Source organism: Protopterus annectens, chromosome 2.part0 (genome assembly GCF_019279795.1).
Source record: "Protopterus annectens isolate FY-2018-M chromosome 2.part0, PAN1.0, whole genome shotgun sequence".
Lineage (NCBI taxonomy): Eukaryota > Metazoa > Chordata > Ceratodontiformes > Protopteridae > Protopterus > Protopterus annectens.
Genome location: NC_056728.1, coordinates 1,174,081,457 through 1,174,090,702, shown reverse-complemented (window position 1 = coordinate 1,174,090,702; position 9,246 = coordinate 1,174,081,457).

The following is a 9,246-nucleotide window of genomic DNA, read 5'->3' as shown; positions in this document are numbered from 1 at the left end:
CATGAATAGCGGAGTGGCTGCACCGTTGTTACTGAGAAACTCTGTTATGCGCCAAGATATTCTATGCTCACTGAAGCATATTTACATATTACAGGCTTATCCACAACTTTTGAGGTGATATCAGCAGAATGCACCAGACTCCACAAACTTTATGTAATTCAGCCCTAACAGACATTTCAGTTTCAGACTTAATAGCATTCAGAAATGCATACAAATGTAAATTTGTCTAGCAACATTCTATAGATAGAAAGGCATTATTTATCCATGATTTTGGTCCTTTGTCACCCTGTTATTTTTTTCTCCTTGATTCTTTAGCTAAGAATTTGAGAAGTATTCAGTGTTTGTACTGGACTGTACACTGTATTCTGACAGTAACAAGCTCAGAAGCTACATTCATGTGTGTTAGTTATGCATTTGTTTAATTGATGTTTACATGTATGTGTAAGTGTGCATGTAAAACAAATATATATGTATGTGTGGAGCTGCATAAATGCTATCAACTTTCCTTGATTTTGCCTTGCATTTTGGTCTGATCCTCACAATATGTGTGTTTTTATGACAAATCAGTGAGAATTATATTTACTAATGACAGATATTTTAGTTTCAGACTTAGCATTCAGAAAAGGCATGCTAATGCAGAGACTGTCAGTCTGGCAACTTTCTAAGTATACAACTCATAAACACCTATGTGGTGTGGAATGTCACAACTCTACACCCTACACACATCTTGCATTCCAGAGCATTTTCTGAAAAACCACTTAAAAGCATGGAATAAACAAATGTAAATATTTTGTGAACAACAAAAGCTATCACAACTGTACAAATATTAATGTTATCACTAGGAAGTATTCTTTACAGTGATAACAGTCAGAGCATTCATAGCTTTTTATAAGTATTATAATTTATCAGAATGCAGACAAACTCCAAATTATATTTTTTTCTAAACTTTCACAGACAAATTGTCATATTTTGTCAACTGTACAACCGAGACATATATCATTAGAATAGTTTTGTTAAACAGACATAAGCCTTCACGTGACAAGAAATTCATATTTGAGTGCATGTTTATTGAGATATGTACAGGGATATGAAAACATGTACCCATCTGTGCAATTAGCAAAATAAATAACACTAAATATCTCTCAAAATTAACAACTTGCACTGCAAATATCAAAAAACAGATTTCTTCAATAAAATCTAAGTTTTCACCAGATACCATGCAACAGTTTGTAAGCCACTTGAAGTATTAGATTCATATGGAATTATTCTTTGTTTTCATAACCACTAACAAACAACTTATAATATCTCAGTTATAGTATAATATAAATGGGCATTGATAATAAATTCACCTGCCTCCCACCATAGCATATTACACCATACCCCTCAATAATATCTAAGACTTTCAGTTATGAAAATATGAACATAAATATGAAAATATGAATAATAACTGACAAACAGTAATTAATTTTTCTACTGCAGGACATCCTAGATTAACAATCTAAATGTCATTATGTTAATAACTCCCTGCACTTTCTAGTACTGCCCATTTATTAGCTGGTAAGTCACTTTATTAAAGAAGCCAGATGCAAAAAAGGTGTGGAAGACATAAGGAACTATGGGTATGAACTGGAAGTATACACAAAAAAGGCATTATAGGCTTGAATGAGATAAGGGAGTGTGTGTGTGTGTGTGTGTGTGTGTGTGTGTGTGTGTGTGTGTGTGTGTGTGTGTGTGTGTGTGTGTGTGTGTGAAAAATATAAGTATGTATGTATAGAGGTGCATAGATGCTCTCAACCGTCCTTGATTTTGCCTTAAATATTTGTCTGATCCACCAATTTGTGTTTTTTATGACTAATCAGTGAGAATTGCTGTTAACTAAATAATAACGTGTTTGAGTTTCAGACTTAATAGCATTTGGAAAAAGCATGCTAATGTAAAGCCTGTAATTCTACCAACTTTCTAAATATATGAGGGTGCACACAGTAATATATCTTCTCATTTCACTGCTGCCCCTGATTTTATTCCTTTTTCTCCCATTATTTTTTATCATTCTACTTGATTCTTGAGTTAAGAGGTTGACAGGTACAAGGTTTGCAGTAGGTTACACACTGTATTCTTGACAGCAGTAAGCTGAGAGGATACATTCCGGTGGCAGTAATTTACATATGTATTTATTCATTTCATCTCAATTGAAGTTCTGAGTGTATAATCACAGTCATACATGTGGTTGTAATTGATTGTTGTCTGTGATGAAAAGGATTTGTTGGAGAGGATTTGCAGTGTATCTAAAAGCAGCAAGCTGGCCATTATAATTTCTCTCAGCTTTCATTGCTATCATCAGCACTGTACACAGTAAGTGACTGTCTGTGGCAGTTAGGACAGGTTATGTATGATTGTTTACTACAAGTTTTGTTTCTTGGTTATATTATTGTCATATCATTTCTGTCTCTTTTGGTCAGGTTGTGTGTAATAGCAACTGATCATGGATATCTATCAAATAATCGAACAGACAAACTGGTGAACATCATATGATCGAACCCATATCATAGACAACTCAGTCTGCTGAAACAAACTCAAAACAAAGACAACACCTGCCCTGCATACACCACAAAAACTATTTTTGTGGGGGGGCAAGCCCCCTGTACCCCCCACAACCCCTGCTAATTATATATACCAACTCCCAAATCACACTACAGTGGGGAAAAGGACACATTTCCTAATCCATACTGTAATGCAATCTTAGTCAGAAAAATTCGATAGACTGAATTGTCAATTATATGGGTTCAACCATATGACATTTGACAATTTGTCCATTTGATTATTTGATAGGAATCCACTGATCATTGGCATAGTAGTACAGTAAGTAGTATTGCTGTCTTATAGCTTTTGGTTCTCTGGTTTGAGTCTTTGGTTTCAGTATGGAGTCTGCACGTATTCCTTCTATGCGTGGGCTTTGTCCAGGTGCTCAGGTTTCCTTCCTCACACCCCCAGCTGTATAATGTATGCCTGTAACCATTTATGCATTTACTTTCATCCCAGTCTAACACCAGAGGAGCACACTGAAGGAAGGGTAGGGAGGCAAGAAGTGTTCCCAGGCAGGATTTATAGAGCTCTGTAAGTATTTGGCATCTCACTTTATTGGGCACTACCATTGTTTTCTTTGAACATTAAGCTTTTGACGCAACTTAGTTTTCCTTGGAAGAAAAGAAAACAGAATAAGACTGAATTTCTTTCCATACACATGATTTTTGTTCAAGCCATAATTGGATCAAAAGGTTATTTAAAAATATTCTCAAGATGCACCTCAGAGCATTTAGAACTCTGGCTTCTGGGGGCCTACCAGCTGTAGGCCTCTGGCTTTATTCATTTACTTTTGCTACACTTATCACAAGGGAGTCTTGGCCAGTTAAGATGAATTAAAAGGATGGAGGAAAAAGTAAGGCTAAGTGTGAAAAGACATGGAAGAAGTAATCTATCTGGATGCCATCTGGCCAGGTTGGAGTAAAAACAGGGAAGAGGTAATGGGGAGGCGCAAGGGGGCCCTTGTGCAACAAGGGAGTCCATGGAGTCAATTGGCTAGAACTCCATTTTCCTAAAGCTGGTTTTGTTGATTGCATCTGACATCTGAGGTAAATATAGTCAATAAAGTGGTCATAAAGAATGTGTACTGAGGCAGTCTGTGGATGAAAATGAATGACCCGTTTCATCACAGGTAATGGTCATTGATCAGTAGAAATAGAGCCCTACCCCCATTTCAATTAGCCCTACCTATTCAGTTTCCTGCAGTCCCTCCTTGCTTTGAAGCCACCAGCTACCACTGACAGATACCACCTCAGGTCTCTGCTGAGAATAGTCCATTTCTATTGTGACTGATCTTGTCAAAAAGTAAATAAACATTACATACAAAAATCAGTTTTAAAGTAGCATATTTCTGTTTTAGATTAATGACAGAAAGAAACTAGAAATCTCTAGCTACTGAATATTGTGGTACAAGTACAGAGCACTGGTATGTAAGAATTTTTTAGCCCCATATGTGATAAATTGTCATTTATGAGTTGCTACTTGTGTGGCAAAGTAATGCCAAGAAGGGCAATAAGAATGCCAATATTTCTGTTAGCAGAATTTTTTATGAGAAAATGATAAATAATTTTCTGGAAAGAGCCAGTGTAAACTAAGCTAAGTTGGGGCTATGTTAGTTAGTATATGATAAAATCGAATTAGGTTACTTGGTTAACAACCCTATGCTAAACAACAATTTTGTCAAGAGCATGTTTTACTTTAACGGTTTAGTGATCAAAAGTAATTACTGGTAGAAGATGGTAACTGAGATCTTTAAACAGCTTAAATTCAAAATACACCAAGTTCATTGAGCAAAAGAGTGTTTAATGACTGTAATGTCTAAAAGCTATCAGCAGTTATGTTAAACAAAAACAAGCATTTCAGTTAGCAAAAAAGCATACAGGCATTTCATGGGATGAGTGATGAAGTATGTAATAGTTTATGGAAACATGCTAAATTTACAGGTAGACAAGACTGTGCGTGTACCTTTCACTATTTTAAATTATCTTTTATCACCCAGAGGCTATAAACAAGTGCCACCAGCTGTTTAGAAGCTGAAATGGTGGTATGACTCCTGCATCTTGATATGCAGGTTGTTAGAAGCAGGTGATTTTGATAGTAAAGATCTATAAACCAATGTATGTCAAAGCAAAATGAATAGTGCTTGCAAAAAGCATTATCAGTCCTATGTTTGTAGATAAAGGGAAAGCAGAAATATGCTTGTTGTAGGTTATAAGGTTTAGACTAATGCTACAGAAAATAGGAGGGAAACTATTATTTGTTGACATTAGCAGTACATAGTGCTGAGGATGGGCTTGCAGAATATTGACTCCTATTTTAAATGAAAAAAGGCCACTAATAAGTACTTCTATGAACAATTACACTCAAGGAGCAGGAACACTCAGCTAAGGAAAACAGTAATTAATGCACTCAGCCTGACAGCATTTTAGCTACCAGCTGGAGCTCAAATTAAAGTTACTGTCATTTTAAGCACCTGAAAAGCCCAGAAGTTGTTAATGTATTGATGCCTATGGCATATACATAACACAGGTGCATCCAGATTTCAGTTCAGCCCCTAAAGGCAGGGGAGCTGGTTAAGTCAGTATCATATGATCAAGAGATTTCTCAGTGCAGTACAGTGAAATATGTGGAAAATCATTCTAAGTTATTATCACAAATGATTCACCTAGATTTGTCAAGCAATATTAATGGACAGCCTACTCAGTTAATATCTGATAGTATACCATTAGAAAAGCAATTCATCAAAGAGAAACTCAGAACACACTGCAATCAGTAACAACAGTACACATCAAACAGTTGACCAATGCTTGGTTAGCCCCTTTAGACTTGACCACTTTTAAGAAATGGGTACTACTAATCCAACTCTTCTGGACAATGCTGTATCCCTAAAATTATTTGACACATTCACATTGCATTTCTGTGCATACTCTTAGGACTTATTCTATAAAATATTCTTGGAATATGTTCCTCGATTCAAATTGAAAGTAGAACCTACATATTAAATTAAAATAAAAGCAGTTTTAATTTATTTTATTTTATTTATTTTACATTTGTTGACCGGGATAGTCCAACTGCATACATATCCATTTTCAGCGGAGGCCCAGGGAGAAAACTCCAAGATAATAATTCACATTGAACATTTAGTAAATGCTAGTTTCAAGCAGATTACAGTCATAAGCAATACCAGCATTTAGCACATATAGTACTAACGTATTATAAAACACTTTACAAAACATAATTATTTTCAAAGTTAAAAATACATAACATTACATTCAGGTTTAAGGCACACTGAGCAGCAGTTTTACAATTGTCCCTTCCTGAAATGGAGTGGTAGAAACAAGTTAGAAGTATTTGAAAGTAAGGCACCTAAGAAAAAGTAAAAAAAAAAGTAAAAAGTAATGTCATTTAAGTCAACATTTTAAAAAGAGTAAACATTCACTTGCATAGAAAACAAAGTTACTCTTATGGAGAAATATTTGTGGATTTAAAATCTTACTTCTAATGTAATTTAAAGAAATAAATGATGTGTTTCAGGGCATGTCATGAGTCAGCAACCTGAAGAGGTATGATCTGATCATCCAAAATTGTAACAGAATATGTGTCTTCTCTGACTGTAACTGTGAAATGACAATGCAAGACAACATCTGAAGCCTACATGTAGGAAGAAATGTATCAGCCATTCTTCAAAAGTATCTAGTACAACTTTCTGAGAATTGTACTCTAGCATTTGTGTATATAAAATGCACATAAGATCGATATTTTGCCCTTTTTGAAGTGTATGCTGTTCAGCAGTGAAGGTAGAAGGTCAATTTTACTCACATCAGTACACATATTTTTGGTCATGGTATCTTTCCAGTGGCAGAAAATGTCAGTCATATGGAAGAATATGAAGGATCTTCACACCCCTATGCAGGGAGCTTTTGTTATCTGCATACTAGTAGCTGTTAGTACCTACTCAGAGATTGCACAGACTCATTGTAATTCAAAAATTATCCACCCTCCAACCTGTTCTAATATGCCATTAACTCAGGTCAATTGAGGAAAAATACAGTGTGCTCCTCTGAAACCCACACTATCTACATAAAAAGAAACCCTTTTAATGTGATGCTAACTCATTTCAATCCAGATATACTCTAGACAGCCACTGCATTTGTAAGTCTGAATGAAGGTCATATATCCTCCCCTTGTAATGCAATTTGTCAGTCTAAAACAGGGGAATCATTCAATAAGCCAGTATTTGGTGCCTATAGTTAGGAGGCAGTATTTTAGTCATATAAAGCAATATCTTACTCATCCGTGATACTTGTTCATAAAACTTTCAAGTAATCATAGCTGGATGTTTAGATGCATACAGCACCTAAGGATACCATTTCACCTTTAAAGGTTAAATGCTGCTCACTGTTGGAGACAGCTGAGACCCTTGACTTGTCAGTCAGAGTTGTAATTATGGTGGAATGAAGGGGGCAGCTGCCCTGAGCACAACCTGTTAGGGGACACAATATACATGTGCCATTGATGTGAGAGTGCAGTACAATCACTTATTTATCAAGCTGCAGCAGCATGGCTTTATAAACAAACACTGATATTACATTTGCAGTTATGGTGTGGTGATTTAACCAAGGGAAGCCACTTGTTATATTTACAATTTTTGCCCTGTACTTTTAGTAAAGGGGGGGCCAATTCTTTGAACTACACAGGGTACCAGATGAGCTAGATATGATTCTGCTATCAGAATAGGTTGTTTTGATGGTGTCATCACTCTAGTGATTATAAAAATGACACTTTTATAGAAAAATGTATATAGATATTTTCTGGATATATATTGCACTCCTTCCCCCGAAGAAAAGTTATATACACAAGCCTTAATGAAATCAACTTTAATGCAGCTTACTGCTGTGACACTGGTATAGAGAGATAAAGCCCTGACTATGCTGGGTGAACTAGTTTGAATAATGGCTTGGGCACCAGATGGCACAGGCAGGGAAATAGGTGTTCCCATGCTGGGTAGAGAGATTATGTGTGCTTGGACATACCTAAGGTGTCTAACCTCAAGGTTGAGCCTTAGTGGAGAATGGAGTCACCCAAGGTGGCCTGTTGTCCGGAGGGGTGTAGGGGCAGATCTTCAGTAGAAAACACTCCTTGACCCCAGTATGACATTACCCAAGAAGCTTCAATCTCCTCCCTGACCCTAAACATGGGTCTAAGGTAATCTAGTGGTGGCTAAGTCAGGTTTGGTAGAGCAGGTAGCTGAACAGAGGCTCTGGGAGTAGCTTAAAGTCAGTTGTAAAGGAAAAAAAGCCAGGAAAATTTGATGCAACTTAGTAGACTGTGAAGTTGCTGTGCAAGGAGGCTGCATTTGGTTCCTGTGTAAAAGAATGAATATTTCAGTCACATTTTGACAGTTCTTACTGAAACATTCAGGAAATTTTACCTAGATTCTCAGATGTGTACTGTGGCTAGGACTACAAATCCATACTTACAGGCTTGCAATCAGCTAGGTTATCAGGGACACTGCCTGCTCCATTTTTTTACTTATATCAGTAAATGGATTTTTATTGGTGGCAACTTTCCAATGACAGAAATGTCACAAATGATTTTTACTTATTATATAATGCCAACACAGTTGAAATATATCTCAAATATATATTCTATTCCTCACTTTAAGTGAATTTATATACCAACTTCTAACTGAAACTAATGGTGATGCAGCCTGATACATTGCGATAGTGTAATGTTATGCAAGCTAGCATTCAATGCATAAACGTTTTTTTTTTTTAATAGCTCCCTTCCTCCACTGTTCATCATTACACCAGCACAGCACCCCAGTACCTGTCCATGCCAGATCTAACAGCTGCTGACCTCCAACCCTCAGACTTTCACTCAGTGTATATTGCCAAAGACAGTCAAAGAACAAGGCATCCAGGGGTTCTTCTCATCTGTGCATCCATCTGGGTGAGGTGTTTACTTATCCCCCTTCCCATATACAAGCCAATGGTTTAAACTGGGAGGGGTGTGTGTAATGGACACATGCAGCATATCACCTCACCTCCACAGCAGCCCAGTCATGTCCCCACACCCTTTTAACCCTACCATATGCCATCCCCAGCCTCAAATAGGAATTGACATCATGACAACCCAAGGACCTACCCACACACCCCTTGGATGGTAACACCCATTCCTCCCTGCTGCTCCATCATCAGTCACCCAAGCCACTAATTGAACACAGGTCACATGGGTCATAGTCTGTGCTTTATCCCTCTACACCACCATAAGTTTGAGGCAATATCATAACCATCAATTGATAATTTTTAGTAAAACTTTCAAGGAATTATACTGTGTGTGTGTGTGTGTGTGTGTGTGTGTGTGTGTGTGTGTGTGTGTGTGTGTGTGTATATATATATATATATATATGTGTGTGTGTGTGTGTGTGTGTGTGTGTGTGTATGTGTGTGTGTGTGTGTGTGTGTGTGTGTGTGTGTGTGTGTGTGTGTGTGTGTGTGTGTGTGTATGTATATATATATATATATATATATATATATATATATATATATATATATATATATATATATATATATATATATATATATATATATATATATATATATATATATATATATATATATATATATATATATATATATATATATATATATATATATATATATA